Source organism: Tenrec ecaudatus, chromosome 11, assembly GCF_050624435.1.
Source record: "Tenrec ecaudatus isolate mTenEca1 chromosome 11, mTenEca1.hap1, whole genome shotgun sequence".
Classification (NCBI taxonomy): Eukaryota; Metazoa; Chordata; class Mammalia; order Afrosoricida; family Tenrecidae; genus Tenrec; species Tenrec ecaudatus.
In genome coordinates, this window is record NC_134540.1 from 114,260,460 (window position 1) to 114,278,684 (window position 18,225).

General features: G+C 38.5%; 1 non-coding gene across 1 annotated transcript; it reads right to left on the minus strand.

Annotated features, from left to right (window-relative positions):
- Positions 1-12,566: 12,566 nt before the first annotated feature.
- Positions 12,567-12,692, minus strand: LOC142462013 (small nucleolar RNA SNORA44). Its single transcript, XR_012787163.1, has one exon. It is a non-coding gene; the product is annotated as a small nucleolar RNA SNORA44 (small nucleolar RNA).
- Positions 12,693-18,225: the final 5,533 nt, after the last annotated feature.

Consider the following 18,225-nt stretch of genomic DNA (forward strand, 5'->3'; position numbering starts at 1 on the left):
ACGTCCATCTTGCAACTGCACAGTATTCTCCTTGGTTTTACTTAGTTATCAAAATACTCTGCCCTTGACCACAGCTGGTTCATTATATATTGAGACATACCCTCTATCATTTTTCCTCACTCCACTTCTAGATCATCAGATTGATGAAAGGACAGGCTCAAATGTCAATTCCTTGGGCACATAACCCAAGACAGCAATATAATGTACTACTAGTAAACATCTAGTTATGGCAAAAAGCATGCTAAAAACCAAACTTCATAAAGATGTTGTATTTGCCTACCATTGGCATAAAGGATCCTGTGTTTGGGCTTGCATGGCCTGTACTTCTGGGTCTACTTCCTTAAGAGCTAGGAAGACATTACTCTGATCATCAGGAACAGAAGTATAACATTTGACATGCAGAATAGCACAGGTGCACCCTTGAACAGCAGTCATAAAGTCTAGGTATCACAGGGTTTTGTAGGGTAACCTTCCTTATTTTGTTGATTTTGTCCATCAGAATGGGGATGGCCTCTTGGCTCTGATTCGAAGCACAGGCAGTATTTTCTGCTAAGGCTGTGATTTCCAATTCCACCTTGTTGTCTTCTGTTCTGAGGAGAAAATCAGCCATGGGACAGAAGCACCATACTAATTGCTTGTCTCTATGCCATTGGAGGATACCTCGTGTCCCAATTATGGCAGACTTTGGGGATTTTCTTTAAAATTTTCCCTGCTATACAAGTGCATCCGCAGATACACTTGTGAGACAAATTTGGATATATATATGGCCATTAGTACCACCCATAGAAAGTCAAGTGATATCAGATTGAGGGGGATATTTTCTCCATTCTTTTTACTATCCACCAAGGCCTTGGTTTTTGTCACACATTTCTAAGAGTAGACCTCCTACTACTACTCTGCATTCCTCACGCCATCAGGGAGTTTTCTTGGGCTCTGTCCAAAAATTGAACAATCTGTAGTCATTGTTCCAGAGAAGGGTGCACCAGGATGGAAGCTAACTTTTCAATTTCTGCCTGCATCAGCTGCAAACATTCCCCTCCATCTTTCCACAAACAGAGCAAATATGCAGGCGTGGACTTCCCTGGCCTCTGTAGGCATTGTTTTTCTAAGTCACATAACTCTGTTGGACAGTCAGTAGTATAGGTAGTGGTCTCTATCATATTAGGTGGCCTTGTGGCACACATTCCCCCTCCCTTGGTCCCACAGTTTGGTCATTCCTTACTTTTTGCTGCCTAGCTGGCTGGCTGTGCAGCCAAGGTCCTAGTGGTTCATGTATTCCTGGAAAATGGAACTCAGGGCACTCATCTGCAATGTCTGTTCCAATGCTTGCATCTGCTCCTCTGGGCATCCTCTCTCTGGTTTCAAGGCACAGGTCTGTGCTTGGTATCCTAAGGTCTGCCCATAATTCTTTTTCCTTGAGCTGTGAGAAAAAGCTACCCTACCTGACTGGCATTGGCCTTGAGCCTTCTTTGCAATTCTATTCTCCATAGGCTGCAGGGCTCTTTTCCAGTGAATCACAGAGTCTTTCAACCTCCCCCATAATCATCTGTGAGCATACATGAGGTAATGAATGCTGCCACTGTGTACCAAAACGTTTCTGGGGCCACATATCTTCTGGTGGTGCTAAAGGAGCACTTACCCCACTGGCAGAATCCTGCTGGATATGCTCTTAGTTACACAGTAGCTTGGGTACAAGGATAGATGGAGTCCAAATACCTGGTAGTTGAAAGAACACATGGGCAGCAGACACTAGATGAGACATAGTGAGTTGATTCTGATTCACAGTTATGTTCTCATAAACAGTTATGCACATATGGAGAGAAAAATTATATTACTGTGCCACATCACACGGTGACTCATTAAAAAATTCCTTCAAGTCCATTCTAAATCAGAGTGAAGCATAAAAAGAGTAGAAATGCCCTCATACGTTTCCCAAAAGCAAAAACCAAACTCACTGCCATGGAATTGATGTTGATTCTTAGCGACCCTAGAGGACAGGACAGAACTGCCCCTGTGAGTTTCTGAGTTATGGGAGAAGAAAGTCCCGTCCTTCTCCCTTGAAGCATCTATAATTTCAAGCCACAGACCTTGTGGTAAGCACCCCAATAATAACCAACTACTATGCCATCAGTGTTCCTTTGGTTTCGCAAGGCTATAATAATATAGCCTCAATGCTTACTGACATAACTTTATCTAATGTTGCGTTCAAACTGTTGACCATTTAACAGCTGAGTTCTTAACCACTGCACCATCAGTGCTACTTAAAATGAGTCAAAGAGATGATGATTATTATCAATGTCAATGCACACTGCATCAATCCTACAAAGGCTAACACAGGTGCCAAACAATGTAGCCCTTGGCCTAAGTTAAGAGAACAGGTTAATGTTCTCTCCATAAGTTAGCCTATGTAACTAGTGTGTAGAGATAGACCAACATCACATAGTTTCATACCTCCAAACTCACTTCTTAATCACCAGACAATTCTTAATTGTAAATAGAAGGTACAGTGAAAAGTAGTTTAATTTGGCCCTTGTAGTCATTCATGGTTTTGTGAATCCCATACATTATTTAGATAGAACTAACTAAATAATGTACTTGTAGTTTATCAAGGAAATCTGACCCCCAGCTTTTCAGGGGAGGGACTATGCAAACAATGGGCTTATGGGAAAATTATGTGAGCTTGTCCAGCTTGATTAGTCATCATGCTAAGCGGTGGTATTCTCATTTACCTCATAATGAATATGAAAGATGAATTATGAATAAAGTGAAAGGGAGAAGAATTACTGTATTTGAATTATATGTTGATGAAGAATATTGAAAATAATTTAGATTGCCAAAATAAAATAAAAAGATCTGCTTTAAATGAAAGACGGCCAGAAAGCTCTTAGAAGTGAGAATGATGGATGAGACTTTGACTCATATATTTTGGCCACGTTATCAAGAAGAATAAGTCTCTGGAAAAGGACATCATGTTTGGTAACATGAAGGTTCATCATAAAAGGGGAAGGCTTTCAATGATTAACACAGTGGGCACAAGAATGGACTGAAAAATAGCAATAGTTGGGAGGATGACGCAGGACTCGTTATTGTTTTGTTCTGATTTATATCGAGTCACTATGAGTGGGAATTGACTCAATGGGACCTAGAACAACAACAATGGACATTTTAAAACTCTCTTTGTTCATGTATGTAACGTTATTTAATTTATATTATGTGCTTTATAGGAATAATAAAATTTATATCTTATTCTCTTGCTAGAAATTTTTAAAAGAAAAAATATAGTTTTTAAATTAGAAAGTTAGCAAGAAATCACTTATTTCTAAGTTTGATAAACTAGAAAATAAAATTCATCTTTATTAAAAAGGAAATGATTCTGTGAAATCTGATAATAGCCCATATATCCAATACCGGTCGATAAATTCCCCTTCAGACTTATATAGCCACTGACAATGATGCCAAATGCAGGAAGATGACAGGTGAGTGGGTGAAAAGTCTTGTGTGTCCAGTGGTGGTGGAAGCATCTCAGCACTGCCATGGCTCTCGATGTGGCAATCTACTTCCAAGGTATCAGCGATGAACAGCTACATGGATCACAATTTCTCTCTGATGCACTTGGATTTACCATGAATAGGATCGATTTAAATATAATCTATTAACTGGTTATCACAGTGGCCAGCAAACTATGATCTAAAAGCACATTCACCTATTGTCAGTATTGTGAATAATGGTTTGTTTAACCACCACTGTGTTCATTTGTTTTTGTTTTTTAATTTTAATATCCGTTTAATCCTGTTTATTTTCCCTACAGATTTTTGGCCATATAATCCACATATGTAATTTAATAGTTCTAACTCCTGAAGAAGACTTGTACAATCATCACCACAATCAGTTTGAGGACATTTTCTTCTATCTTAAACTCATCATTTTTAATTTCTCATTTTCTCCCAACCTCCACTGGCCCTAACCCCAGGAACCATTAATCCAGCTATTGTCTCTATTAAATTAATTTAATTTATTTATGTATTGATAGGCCTGCTTTACTCCTACAAATCCAGATTTTAATAGTTGTGACAGAAACTCTATAGCCTACAAAGTTTAAAGTAGTATACCGTCTGCTCCTTTATAGAAAATGTTTGTCAATTCCACTGTATCTTTTTGTGAAATGTGTCATAGCAGTGACATAATAATAGTAGTGAGCTTATTTTATAAGGAAATGTACAAATATATCCTCATTGAAGTAGAATAGGCATAGTTTGGTAAAATACATATATGATAGGTTTGATAGATAAACCTAAATATTTATTCTTTTCCCCCCTCATTTTTCCATATAGGGTTGCTGAGTCACAGCTACTCAATGGCAGTGAGTTTGCATTTTTGTTGTTGTTTTGGCCAAATAAAGACTCCAACTGTCAACTTAAGAATTCCACTTCCCTCCAAAACCAAACTCATTGGCATGGAGTCAATTCTGACCTATAATGACCCATAAGACAGAGTAGAGCTATCTATAGGTTTTCCAAACCTGTAGATCTTTACAGAAATGGACTGCCTCATCTTTCTCCCATGATGTAGGTTCTTACAGCCAACCTTTCAGCCAAGCACCTTGGGCACTGCATTACCAGGGCTTCTTAGAAAACAACCTGCTGACACAGTGCTTTGAGTTGATTCTGAAGAAGAGCAACTCTACAAGACATGGCAGAACTGCTCAATAGTTTCTGAAGCTGTAAATTTTTTGGGAAGCAAACAGACAGCCTTATCTTTTTTCCAGAGAAATTCAGATACTGAACATTTTTGAATGTATCTTTTCTCTGGTGATTCTTTTTGTCATTTAGTAGGTTAAATGTCTTAGTGATTTATAAATTCTGCAATAAGAGTATCTGTTCATTTTTGCTCCTTTTTATCAACTTTGTAATGGACCTTAACTTTCTATTAAAGTAAAGAGCAAGGGGTAGACAGGATTTTTATGAAAACAAATTAGTTTTGCATTACAACCTAGACCTGGAATTTTTATTGGGTTAAAATTCTGTTAACAATAAAACAAGAAATGGTGTGTTTGTGCTCATTGGATTCAGTGTCTATGCAGAGTTTTTGAAGAGTGGGATGTGACAGAAACATAGTATGAAGGGAATATAGAAATGTCAAAAGAGGATGTCTGCCCCCTACATGACAGAATGGGAAATAAAGTATTCTTTAAAAGACCACAGTGCAGTGTTCTAATGTGCATTATGTAGTAAAAATTCCCCATAATAGTTTTATTGCCATTGCCTGCAGATGAAAAATTATGATTAGCAGAAAATAACAGATGGTTTTTTGCTTTACCCAGTAAAACCTGAATATAATCTATTTTTTAAGTTTAAAAACACTTCACTAGAAATTAATCAATATGAAGTTAGATTTATTTTGTTGCAATTTATTTACCTATTTATTTTTCTTGATAATCAGCTTATTTTTAAAATTAATAATTTTATTGGGGCCTCTTACAGCTCTTATCACGATGCATACATTTATCCATTTTGTCAAGCACATTTGTACATATGTTGCCATCATCATTTTCAAAACGTTCTCTTGCGTTGAGCCCTTGATATCAGCTCCTCATTTCCTCCCCCCACCTCTCTCCCTCATGCACCCTTGATAATAATAAAATTTTTTTTCACGTCTTTCACCAACCGCTGTTTTCCTTCACCCACTTTTCTGTTGTACGTCCCAATGAGAAGGGATTATATGTAGATCATTATGATTGGTTTTCCCTTTCTCCCCTCACTTTCCCCTTACCCTCCTGGTATTGCTGCTCTCATTATTGGTCCTAAGGGGTTTATCTCTCCTGGTTTCCCTGTGTTTTCAGCTTTTATCTGTACCAGTGTACATGCTCTTGTCTAGCAGGATTTGTAAGGTAGAAATGAAGTCATGATAGGGGGTAAGAGGGTGGGGAAGTATAGAAAACCAGAGGAAAGTTATAAGTTTCATCAGTACTATACTGCACCTTGACTGGCCCATCTCTTCCTTGTGACTTTTCTGTAAGGGGGTGTCCACTTGTCTACAGATGGGCTTTGGGTTTCCCTTCCAAACTCCCCCTCATTCACATTAATATGATTTTTTTGTTCTGGGTCTTTGATACTGGATATCTAATCCCATCAACACCTCATGATCAAACAGGCTGGTGTGCTTCTTCCATGTGGGCTTTGTTGCTTTTTAAGTCTTTAAGACCCAAGACACTATATGTTTTGATAGCCGGGTACCATCAGCTGTCTTCGACACATTTGCTTCTGCACCCATTTTGTCTTCAGCAATCATGTCAGGAAGGTGAGCATCACAGAATGCCAGATTATTAAGAACAAACAATTTTTACATTGAGGGGGTACTTGAGTCAAGGCCCAGTGTCCATCTGCTACCTTAATACTTAACATATAAATATATGCACATAGATATATTTCCCCATTGTCATATATATTTACATATGAATATGCCTGCATTTAGACATCTATAAATGTTCTTTGCCTCCTAGTTCTTTCCTCTGTTCACTTTTACTTTCCTCTTGTCCCACTATCACGCTCAGTCTTCATTCATATTTTTTTTGTTTTAAAAAAAACACGTTATATATATTTGCACAGCCCTTCTAAAGAAATGAAATGAACAGTATCCTGGACTGCAAACCTTCCATTTATGTGAGTCTCTTTCTATTCCCTCCCCGACCCTATCTCTATCCTTCCTCAATATCTTAGTTTTCCCTCCCTTGTTCCAGCCCCCATCCCTGGCCTCTTCATAGTCATCAAAATCTTATCTTTTGATGTATAAATTACATTTATTTTTCTTTGTTTTTCCTTATAATAAGTGTTACTAAATATTTATCATTGTAAGATTGACTAAGTGTGGGAAGCATAATGTTGTCTAGTTTTGTCCTTGTGTTTCAGTGTTTAAGTGAGTTGTCATTGTTTTTGATTAATGTACAGTATTCAATCATATGGATATATCAGAGTTTCTTTATACATTCCTTCATAATATGTCTTTTTGGTTGTTTCCATGTTTCTGCTATTATAAAAATTGCTCTAATAAACATGGGTGTGCATAGGTCTGTGTTTTATTTTCTATTTCTTTAGGGTATATACAAAGTAGAGAGATTACTGGATCCTAAAATATTTGTATATTCATTCATTTAAGGAAGTACCATACTAATTTCCATAGTGGTTGTACATTTCTACAGTCCCATCAGCAAAGTAAAAGCATCCTGATCTCTCTGCACCCTCTCCAGCATTTTCTGCTAGATTGGCTTTTGCTAAAATTGTCAGTGTGAGGGTATATTGTTTGCTTTTAATCATTGTATTGAGGGTTCATACAATTCTTGTCATAATCCATACATACATCAATTGTGTAAAGCACATGTGTATATTCGTTGCAACATAGCTCATCATTCTCAAAACATTTGCTCTCCACTTAAGCCCCTGACATCACCTCCTCATTCCCCCTCTCTCCCCGTTCCCCCGCCCTCATCAACCCTTAATAATTTATAAATTATTATTTTGTCATATCTTAAGCTGTTTGACATCTCCCTTCACCCCTTCACCCACTTTTCTGTTGTCCATCCCCCAGTGAGGAGGTTATAGATAGATCCCTTTAATCGGTTCCCCCTTTCCACCACACCCTCCCTTCACCCTCCCTGTATCTCCACTCACATCACTGGTCCTAAAGGGATCATCTGTCCTGGATTCCCTGTGTTTCCAGTTCGTATCTATACCAGTGTACATCCTCTGATCTAGCCAGGTTTGTAAGGTAGAATTGGGATCATGATAGTTGGGAGAGGAGGAAGCATTTAGAAACTAGAGGAAAGTTGTATGTTTCATCATTGCTACCCTGCACTCTGACTGGCTGGTCTCCTCCCTATGTCCCTTCTATCAGGGGATGTCCAGTTCCCTACAGATGGACTTTGGGTCCCCACTCTGCACTGCCCTTATTCACAATGATATGATTTTTTGTTGTTTGATGCCTGATACCTGATCCCTTCAACACCTTGTGATCACACAGGCTGGTGTGTTTCTTCCAATGTGCTTTGTTCCTTCCGAGCTAGATGGCCATCATGTTGTTTTAATGCTTTTTTCTCTTTTGTAAAAAATTATTATTTAAAATTTATTTATTATTTTCACATAGGACCTTAAGGATAGACGCTGCTCAAGCTCAGTGCAGACACCTGCAGACCTTCCCTTCCCATTCCCCTCCTCATTACTTTCTGCCGCATCTCTCCTGGTCTTCTTTTTCAACAGTCCCCTTAGGTCTTTCCTGCAACCATTTCCATTTCCACAGCCCCATCCTTGTCATGGTGCCCCCAGCTCTCTTTCTGGGCCCCTGTCTCTTGGTGCAGGAGCACCCAGCTCTGACCATGAAGTCCTCACTGGACCAGAGAGTGACACCCAGAGAGTGACGCCTGCCCCTGCAGTAGCAGAACAGATTTCTCCAGCTCTGAGGTCCCTGGCACCCACAGCCAGGCACAGGAATGGGGCCCCAGGCCAATAAATTGGTCGGAGAATCACGGGTGGGGAACACTGTCATGTGTCTTAGTTATTGAGTGCTGCCCTACAGAAATGTAAAGTGGGTAGCTTTAACGTATAAATATTTATTGTTTTCACAGTTTAGAAGGTCAGCAGACCAAATGATGGTACTTGTTCTCAGGAGAATCTTTGACTCTAGAGAAATCAGCATGTGCTCTGCTTGTCTGCTCTGCATATGGTCATCAGTTCAAATACAACACCCTCTCCATGGGAGCAAAAATGAGGCTTTCTGCCTCCATTAAGATTTACAGTCTGGTGAACTTACAAAGTCATTCTATTGGTCCTGTGAGCTGTCATCGACTCTATGTCAGGAGTATAGAGTCCTTTAGGGTCACTGTGATTTAGAATTGACCCAGTGGCAGTTAATGAGTCCCCCATCTCTGCTTGTTTGCTATGTGTTCCTTGATATTTCAAAAGAGATTGAGTTAAGGCACAGCATATACTTTTAATGAATCATTAACATACCAAGAGATTACATTGCTAAATGGTATTACAACAATAACTTGCCTGTTGTGTTATTTCTAACCTTGGGCTGTCAACATGGTTCTACTCATAGTGTCTCTATGTACAGCAGAACAAAACTGCCTGGTTCTGCGAAATCCTCACGCTTTTTATGCTTAGACCACTGTGTTCATCAATCTTCTTTTTCTCTGGCCCTCCACTTTACCAAGCATAACGTTTTTTGCCTGGGAACAAAGTGCATGAGACAGTGTCATGCTATCCTTTCTTCCAAAGAGCACTCTGGCTGTAGCTCATCCAAGACAGACTTGTCCATTCTTTGGGAGTCGTTGGTCCTTAAATGTTCTTTGCTAACACCACAATTTAAATGCTCAACTTTCACGTGCATACGAGGTGAATGAAAATGCCATGGTTTGAGGCACAGAAAGCTTTAGTCCTCAAAATAACATTCTTCTTTTTCAACACTTTAAAGATATTATGTGCACTGTGCCCTTTGATCTCTTGACTACTGCTTCCATGGACACTGATAACTTGACATTTTTCCGTTTATCATGATGTTACCAATAAGTCCAGTGGTGAGGATTTGTGTTTTCTTTACATTGCATTTTAATCTATATAAAAGACTTTGATCATTTATCTTTTTCAGCAAGTGCTTCAAGTCTTCCTCCATGTCAGCAGGTAAGGTTGTGTCATCTGAATATAGCAAACTGTTAATAAGCCTTCCTCTAATCCTGATGCTAAATACTTCGAATAGTCTAGCATTTTTATGATTTGTTCAGCATAGGAATTGAATACATATAGTGAGAGGATTTGTTAGGTAGTCTAGCTTAGGGGCTGGGGCTTCGACTGTGCGTGCTCAGAGGTCTGAGCTACTGGCCCATGAAGGAGTGGTACACTGAGCATTCTGAGAGGTTCAGGTTTCCGGCCAGGAAGGGGAGGTACACCTGGGTGTGTGCTGCACCTGGATTGGCCCACCTAGGCCAGGTAAATTCAATGGGATCAACCTGGGTCATCCACCATGCCTCCCCACGGAATAATCGAAAAGGCAGGAGCCTAGAGCCGACTGTGTGACTTTCTGAGCAGCTTCTAGGGTGGCTGCACAGGGTGAGGAGCCCTGCGGGTACCTGTGTAAACCTGAAACAACTTCTGACTCTCATAAAACTCACTGGGATCACAAACCAGGCTTCGGCCTGAATTTTTTCTCACTTGGAGCATAGGGCTGAGGTATATCTCTACCCTGAGAGAACAAACACATACAATCCTCATACATACCTTCCCTCAATTAAGCCACTGAATATTCCCTGTTTCTGTTCACACAACTGCTCCTTGATCCACGTGCAGGTTCCCGATGAGCACAATGAGCTCTGTTGGAATGCTCATTCTTGTCAAGACGACCCAATAGTTTGTTATGATCTACACAGTTATAGAGATTAGCATTTGTTAAATGTGGGACAATTAGCAGTTGGGGTCCGGCCACTCCAAGAATTGTTTGTGGACTTCTTGTGGCTTCCTTTGTACCCAGAACATCTGGTCTCACTTCCTGAGCCTTAGTTCTGACTTGCTTTAGGTCTTGTGGCGGTGTTCAGCCCTTGCTTTCCTGCTCCCGTCCAGACATTATTCACAACACATATTTTGGGGAAATACAATTAAATCCAAAACTATCTCCCAAACCAGTGTCTTTCCCACAAATGAGATATATTCATCCTACCTATTTCATCATCCCAAAATTCTGAAAGCAACTTTAAGGTAAAAATTTCATCTTCTGAATCATTTAAATCAAATATCAATGAGACTAGGTTTATTCAATCTCTCAGCAAAATATGTGTAATCTTCTGAAATCTAGAATATAAGACATCTTCTTCTGAAGTACAATGGTGGAACAGGCACATAGTAAATACTTACATTTCAAATTGGAGAAATCAAAGAGATAGACGAGACCATGGGAGCCAAACAAATCCAAAACCCAGCGAAATACATTCTATCAGTTTCAAGGCTTTTAAATGATCCTCTGTCCTCCATGATCATCTGGGCAAAGGCCCCACCTGATGGGTGTTAGCTATGATATATGGCTTCTGGGTGGAGGACCCTTGACCCTGTGGCTTCAGTTCTACCTTCCAGGTACAATTCCAGCAACTCTATTCCCTTGGCTTTGGGTGGTTCCATTCTTTTAGTCCAGCTAAGTGGTGACCCTATCCTTTCAACCCTGACTGGCTCTGTTCTCTTGTCCCTGGGGCATAGCATCTTCCTACCTCATCTTTGTGTCCTAATTCAGTTCTTCTGGTTTATGTGAATGGCAGTCTCACAGTCTAGAATTGAATCGGTGGAATTCTGACCCATTGAAGCCCAGAGGTCAGGTTTTGAAACCTGGGAGGCTGGGCCAACACCCTTTGAGAAAGAAGAAACCTTGAGTTCAGAATTTGAAATTGAGTTGGTCCTGTTAGGTGTCCTTCTTCCAAGAAGTTCTGACTTCCTGTTTCATGTATGCACCTTTTCTTTCCTTGGAGGACAACAGATGTATCTATTTTGCTCTTCTTACGAATTCCCAGAGAAACACAGTTGTCACTCATTTTGGTCTTTATCCCACTCAACATAGACTGATGTGATTTCTGCTATGGTAGTTGGCGAAATCTATCAGGTACAGGTATAAAAGTCTTTAACAAAAGGTTGTGTAGCCATATTCTTGGTGAAAGTTCCACCACACATGTCCTTAGTTTGTAATTTTTAAAAATACTCAAGTTCTGTTCTCCTTTTGCACAGATCATATTTAAGTCCCTTTCTTTTCTCTAAAATTCTGCTATAGGCAGCACGTAGAAACCACGTGGGGTTTTCAATGTCTTGCTTAAAATGTTCATCAATCAGCTATATCCAAGTCTGTCACTTATGAGTTGGATCTTTCGCCAATCATTTGACCATGGTTCAGCCAGATTATTTGCCATCCTATAAAAAGCATCACTCTTCCTGCATTTCCCAAAGACATTTTCATATTATCCTTTGAAAAAACGTCCCAGAAACCCATTTAATGTCTACATTATTAGCAACCTTCTGCTGTTGGTGTTGTCATATACTTGTATAATCTCTGAGATTCGAGAGAATTACTTTGTGGTCATCCTAATCCCCACTGAGCTCTGAACAGAATTGCCTTTGATGCACATAATTCTTGAAAACAGTCTCAGTTTTTATCTTTAGCACATTTAAGATTTTCAAGTCTCCAGTCATTGCTCGGTTCCTAAATTATTTCTTTATTTCAGACATTTTTAAAGAGCATCATCCTACTTATATTGAAGCTCAATATTAGAATCTACCTACCCCCACCTATGCTGTTTGCCTATTTGTTTTATATTATATCTCAAAAGAGATTTCATTAAGATACTTCCTGCCTAATTAACAAAGCAAAGAAAGCCCATAATCCAATGGGATTGTAATCATAGGTGTAAATCTCACTGCAATTGGGTCAATTCCGTCTTATAGTTTAAGTCTATATAGGGTTTCCGATGTTATAAAATTTATTTATTTTTAATTTATTTACATATATATATTTATTTATCTATCTATCTATTTATTTATTTATTTAAATTTTATAGGAAAGGTGAGTGGCAGCTACAGATACTTTGCTGACCTGAGCTGTCAAAGTCTCTCCACGTTGCTCTCGCATGCAGTGTTACAAAATTTAATGGAGAAAATAGCCTTATCATTCTCCTGAGGAGGAGATTGTGGATTTGAATCTCTGACCTTGAAGTTAGCAGTTCAAACCTTTCCTAATAGTTCAAACCAGCCCTAATAGGGCTGAGAAAAATGTTAAAAAGCTTAATAGTTATTAATGACATGTATTTGTAAGGGGGACAATTCAAACCATGAGGCTGGAAGAGCCATTTAATGTTTCTCATCTTCAGAAATAGAAGATGTGCATTTCATTTTACACAACCGAGGAGAATTTGTTATGTCACATGATACAAATAATTTGTTATGACTGCAATCAGAAAGTAACACATTACTTTATCCACTTATGTCTTGTTATTTTTCCACGATGAAACCCAGGACACATTACATTGCATTGTAATGTCATATATCCTATGTCAGGGAGCCCTGGTGGCTTAATGTTTACCTATTGGGCTGCAATGTGCAAGATTCGTGATTTGAAACTACCAGCTGCTCTGCCAGAGAAAAATGAGGCTTTCTATTTCTGAAACAGTTACGGTCTCAGAAACTCGCAGGGGCAGTCCTACCCTGTCCTTAGGGTTGCCATGAGTTGGCATAGGCTCGATGGCTGTAAATTTGGTTCTGCTTGGCTTTGATCCTATGCCAGACTAAGAATATTATCAGTTGTTCCTTGTTTTTTGTTGGTGTGTTTTGTTTATTTGTTTGCTTACATTGATTGTACTGTTCAGCACTGTGTTGAATATTCCTGAATTTGATTTTGTTGAATATATTTTGTAAAGGTTCAGGTGTTATTGGTTTGGGCAATGCTTACCAAAATATAAAGTGTCATTTTCTTGACATCCCATCAGGTATACATGATATTAAGATGATGCATTACTGATGAGGTTAACTTTGATATTTTAATTATATATTTGCTGAAGACTTATTCACTGAGAAAGTATTTTTTACTTTTTTTACATATGGCTCTATGTTTCAAGCCTCTAAACTGCACACACAGTCTAGAGGAGAAGAATACAGCTCCACCTTCTGGATGCAGAAATAATGAAAAATTAGTTTATTTGTTAAAATCACCATAATAATGTCAAATATTTGGGATGCATACTTTGATTTTATATGAATACTGTTTATCTCCTTAAAATTTTGTCCACTAATGTTCATTAATTTTAGCATTTATCATTGGATCTTACCTCCAGCAATTTTTACCCTGGTGTTTAAATAGGGACTTTATATTTCCTACATCTTTTTTCCCTGCTTGTGTTATTTGGAATTCAATTTAAGAATTATTTTGTCTTTATCCCCTTTATATTATTTGTTCAATCACTTAGCTATATGAGTATGGCTTTATGCATTTTCATTTTATTCTTTAGGTTACATCTAGTTATTTACTTTGTTACACAAATTTCTTCCACCTTTGACTGTCATGTTCAGTTTTAAAGCTGATGCTACATTTTCTTTTGGTATACACTACCACCTACTTTTAAAAATTTCTGGCACTATAAAATGATCAAGATCATATTTTATTATCCTTGCCTGCGATGGCTCATTTTATGAGTCCAGTGGGCAAGGCTATCAAGTAGTTGAAGTTGAGGTGGAGTTCATTCTGACTCATGGTGACTTCATGTGTCTGAGCACAACAGTGTACCGTAGGGTTTTGGAGGACTGCTTTTTCTGAAGTGAACGGTCATGCCATTCTTCTGAAGTGCTGAAACCCTCTGGAGTATTGTCTTTCCACAAGGCAGACTCCAGGGCTGGCAAATATTGTTTAATAATGCCTGTAGTGTTAGCCAACAAAGTACCAGGTTTCCAGCATGGTAGAGAAGAGTTGGCATCTGAAGAGACATGATCTTGTGCACAATATCCTTTAGATGTATTTATGTTTCCTTAGTGACATGTAGCATCTCTAGGTCTCTAGACTTTTGCACAAACGTTCTGGGAGCCCATTGAATCGGGGGATTGTCTGGTCTGAGAGCCACTTTTCACTTCTAACATAAACCCTTTGGAGGAGTGTGCCTAGATCGAAGTGTGTGCTCACAGCGCCACTCTGAAGAGTACACACTTTATAATGCACACTATGGTGAACCATTCAATCTCTTCCCATTCGCCATTGAAAACAGATGATCATCGAGAATGCAAACAAGTTTTAATAGTCAAAGAAGATCCAAAGCTTTAAAAGCATAGCCCATTTCCCTAAATCCTTTGTGATATAAAATCCCCAATTTGTCATCCTCACAAATAAACCATCAAAATCTCAATTAAAAAATGATTTGCCATCAAAAGTAAGAAAATAACGTTTTCATAATTCCCATAAATATTCTGTCCCTCCTAACAACTAGTGTTTGTCTAATAGATTATTGACTCCCACATTACAGAATCCTTGGTTATATGTAAAATGAGAATTAAACAATAATAACTATCATAGAAGATTAAATGTGATATTTACAATGGTACATAACTAAAATGTTTAGGTCAGTACTTCACATAAACTTATACAAAATAAATGTTGATAAACATTATTATTACCTAGAGACCCTCACTGAGTCCTCAGTTATTATCAATTCTTTAGGCTATTATCCCTAAACTTTTAAAAAACAATGGGTAAACAAGGCAGGTGAGTAATTCAATTGGGAAAAAAGAAAAATGCATTTAGGAAAAATTAGAATTGGGACTTCATTGTTATTCTTTTAAATAATGACTTTGACTCCTACCAACATTGTATTCCCGTAAGTCACAGACACATGTGTCACCCATAGACTGCAATGCAGAGAGACAAAAAAAATTATGCCTGGGTGGCATAATGGTTATGCGTTGGACTGCTTACACAAAGTCAGCAGTTCAGAACAGCTAGCTGAGCCTTGGAATATGAGGCGTTCTACTCTTTAAAGGGTTATTCTTGGTCACCCCGGGAGCAGTCCTACCGGGTTCTACAGGGTCATGAAGAATCAGAATCCACCAGATGTTAGTTTGATTTGGGTAATGTTTTACTATCAGGGTGCTAGGAACACGTACTGGCTTATCTTGACTGACACTGAAATGTCTGGCAAATTAGATAGTTATTTGTTTCAAATCACCAGGTGAGGTAGTTAGTTTATTGTGCCCACCTGATCGATAAACATAGGTGGGGTTAATTGAAGGGCAGAAGGATAAAAGTCTCGGTGAGGCTCGCCATTTTAGTTCTCGTGTGTCTTACTTTGTGATATAGAGACCAGGGTGCAGCTGCCTTAGCCAGTTCCAGGCTTCAACTTGCAAGACTGATTTCCTGCAAGACATCCCTGAGGAGAAGCATGGACCTATCCCGATGCAGCCCTGGGGTTCTGAAACAGCCATATGGCAGCGCTGAGATGCTTACACGTTCACTGACTCGGCTTTCCTCCTGCAGTCAGCATCATTGCATCTGTTTTGTGAGATGGAGGAGGACTTGTGCATTGGTGTTGGACATATGGGATAATGTTGTACTTTTGAGCTTGGGCAGCTCTAGGTAGGGATGTTTTCTTGTGCACTTAATCTTTATATAAAACTCTCTCTTATGTGGATTTGTTTCTCTAAAGTACCCAGACTAATACACCTGGCTATTATTTATTATAATAAGCTCAGATCTTTAACCTCAACAACTTTAGAATATTTTGTCATGAAGTAAAACTCACAAATATTAAAATTAAAATAATTTTGATTCTATAGGGCAATCGTATGCTTTTTGTATGGTACAATCTAGAAGTGGAACATGCTTTTTTTAACAGAAGGAAACAGTGCCCTCTAGTGTTAAAATTAAAGATAAACAATTAAATAAAATATGAACTCAACACTTCACCTGGTCTTAATTTTTAATAAAATTTAAATTGAAATAGCTATTCACAATGAAGACTAGACAAGACAATAAAATAAGGAAGGCCTCTAGTTTCATATGTTCATATAGTTTCTGATTTATTTATTTATTTATTTATTCTTCATCCTTCTTTATTCCGTAAACACCTAGTTATAAGTTGCACAAATCAAAAATAAAGGCAGAGGAGGGTAGTTTCTGATTTATTTTGGGGTAGGAAAACCAGGAAAAACTGAATGGAAATTATACTAAGGTATGTTGATCTCCTCTTCCGTTATCTAATAAATATAGCTCATCTATGTTATTTATATGCCTCAAGATTAAAATTAATATATATTTACAAATAATATTCCTTATGTGTATGTCTAAATTAATATATACAGGAAATTTTTATCATGAAAATGTTTATTACGCATCACATTGAATTTAACTATATTTCTCCAAAATTCTTGGGTGATAGTTTGAGTAAAATTAAATCAAAGCTTACTGAAAACTTTGTTTCTAGATATTTAGAAAGGTTTTGCTACAGATGGTCAGCATTTTTATGTTCCTATTCATTAAAGTGAAGAGGCATGCTCCATTATCAATTTTCCCTTCTAAGTGAATGTATTTCTCCAAGGTTTACTCATGGGAGTTTTGCAGAAGAGAGGTTCTGTGTAACCATCTTACTCATTTTTTACACAACACAGGGGCTGAGCTTCCTGCTCACATTAAAAGAAGTTAAATATAATACCAACTTCCTGGCAAGGTGAATCAATAGTCCAATATGATTCCCTTTCACCCACAATAAGAAATTAAGATTCACTTTGTCAGAAAACACTACATCAAAAGGAACTTGAAATCACAGGCACCCATTGTTGGAAAATAGTATGAACTTGCACCTCTTTCTGTCGTTTGATGTGGTAGAGTCCAGTGTAAGTAATAGAGACCTATGTGACTGAGTAATATTGCCCTAGAGTGTCTGTAATATTTTTGGAGACTTGGTGATACGTTTGGGTAAGCATTGTATTGCTAAGCACATGGTTAGTGGTTCAAACCCATCTGTTTCTCTTTGGATGAAAGGTCTGCTCCCATTGCAGAAACTCTATATAGGATCTGATTAGTTGGAATCAGCCTGATGGCAGTAACTTTAGGCTTTGTTTTACTTTCTTCTTGGTATTTAATCTTTATGGAAGAAGCTTGCTAGGTCTTTCTTCCATGAAACGATTGGGGGAGAGGGGGTTGAATCAACAACTCTTTGTTGGCAGTTGATGGTTTAACCATTGTGACATAAGAGCTCCTGAGCTTGACCTTTGTGTCAGTCCAGGTAGACTAGAGAAAAAAATTCATAAAGACACTCATATATGTATAAGAAAGGTTTACATACACTAGCAATTGAATGTTGAGAAAACGTCCCAGCCCAGTCCAGATGAAGCCCTTAAGTCCAATATTAGCCCGTATTTCCAATACTAATCTATAAAGTTCTCTTCAGACTCATAAAATATATGCAATGATGCCAAATGCAGGGTGATCACAGACCAGTGGGTGCAAAGTCTTTTGGATCCAGTGGTCGTAGAAGTATCGCAGCACTGGCAGGGGTCTCCACATGGTTCGTCCAGTTTTCAGGGAAGCATCAGGTAGATCCCTGTGGCTTCTCCAGCTGAGGGCACTAGCATAGTTTCATGTGCCTTGTCAGCTGCAGTGTCTCCCAGGGAATCAGCAGAGAGAGAAAAAGAGTGTGTGTCTCCCATCTCCAAGGAGGAAAATGCCAAAGCTCCC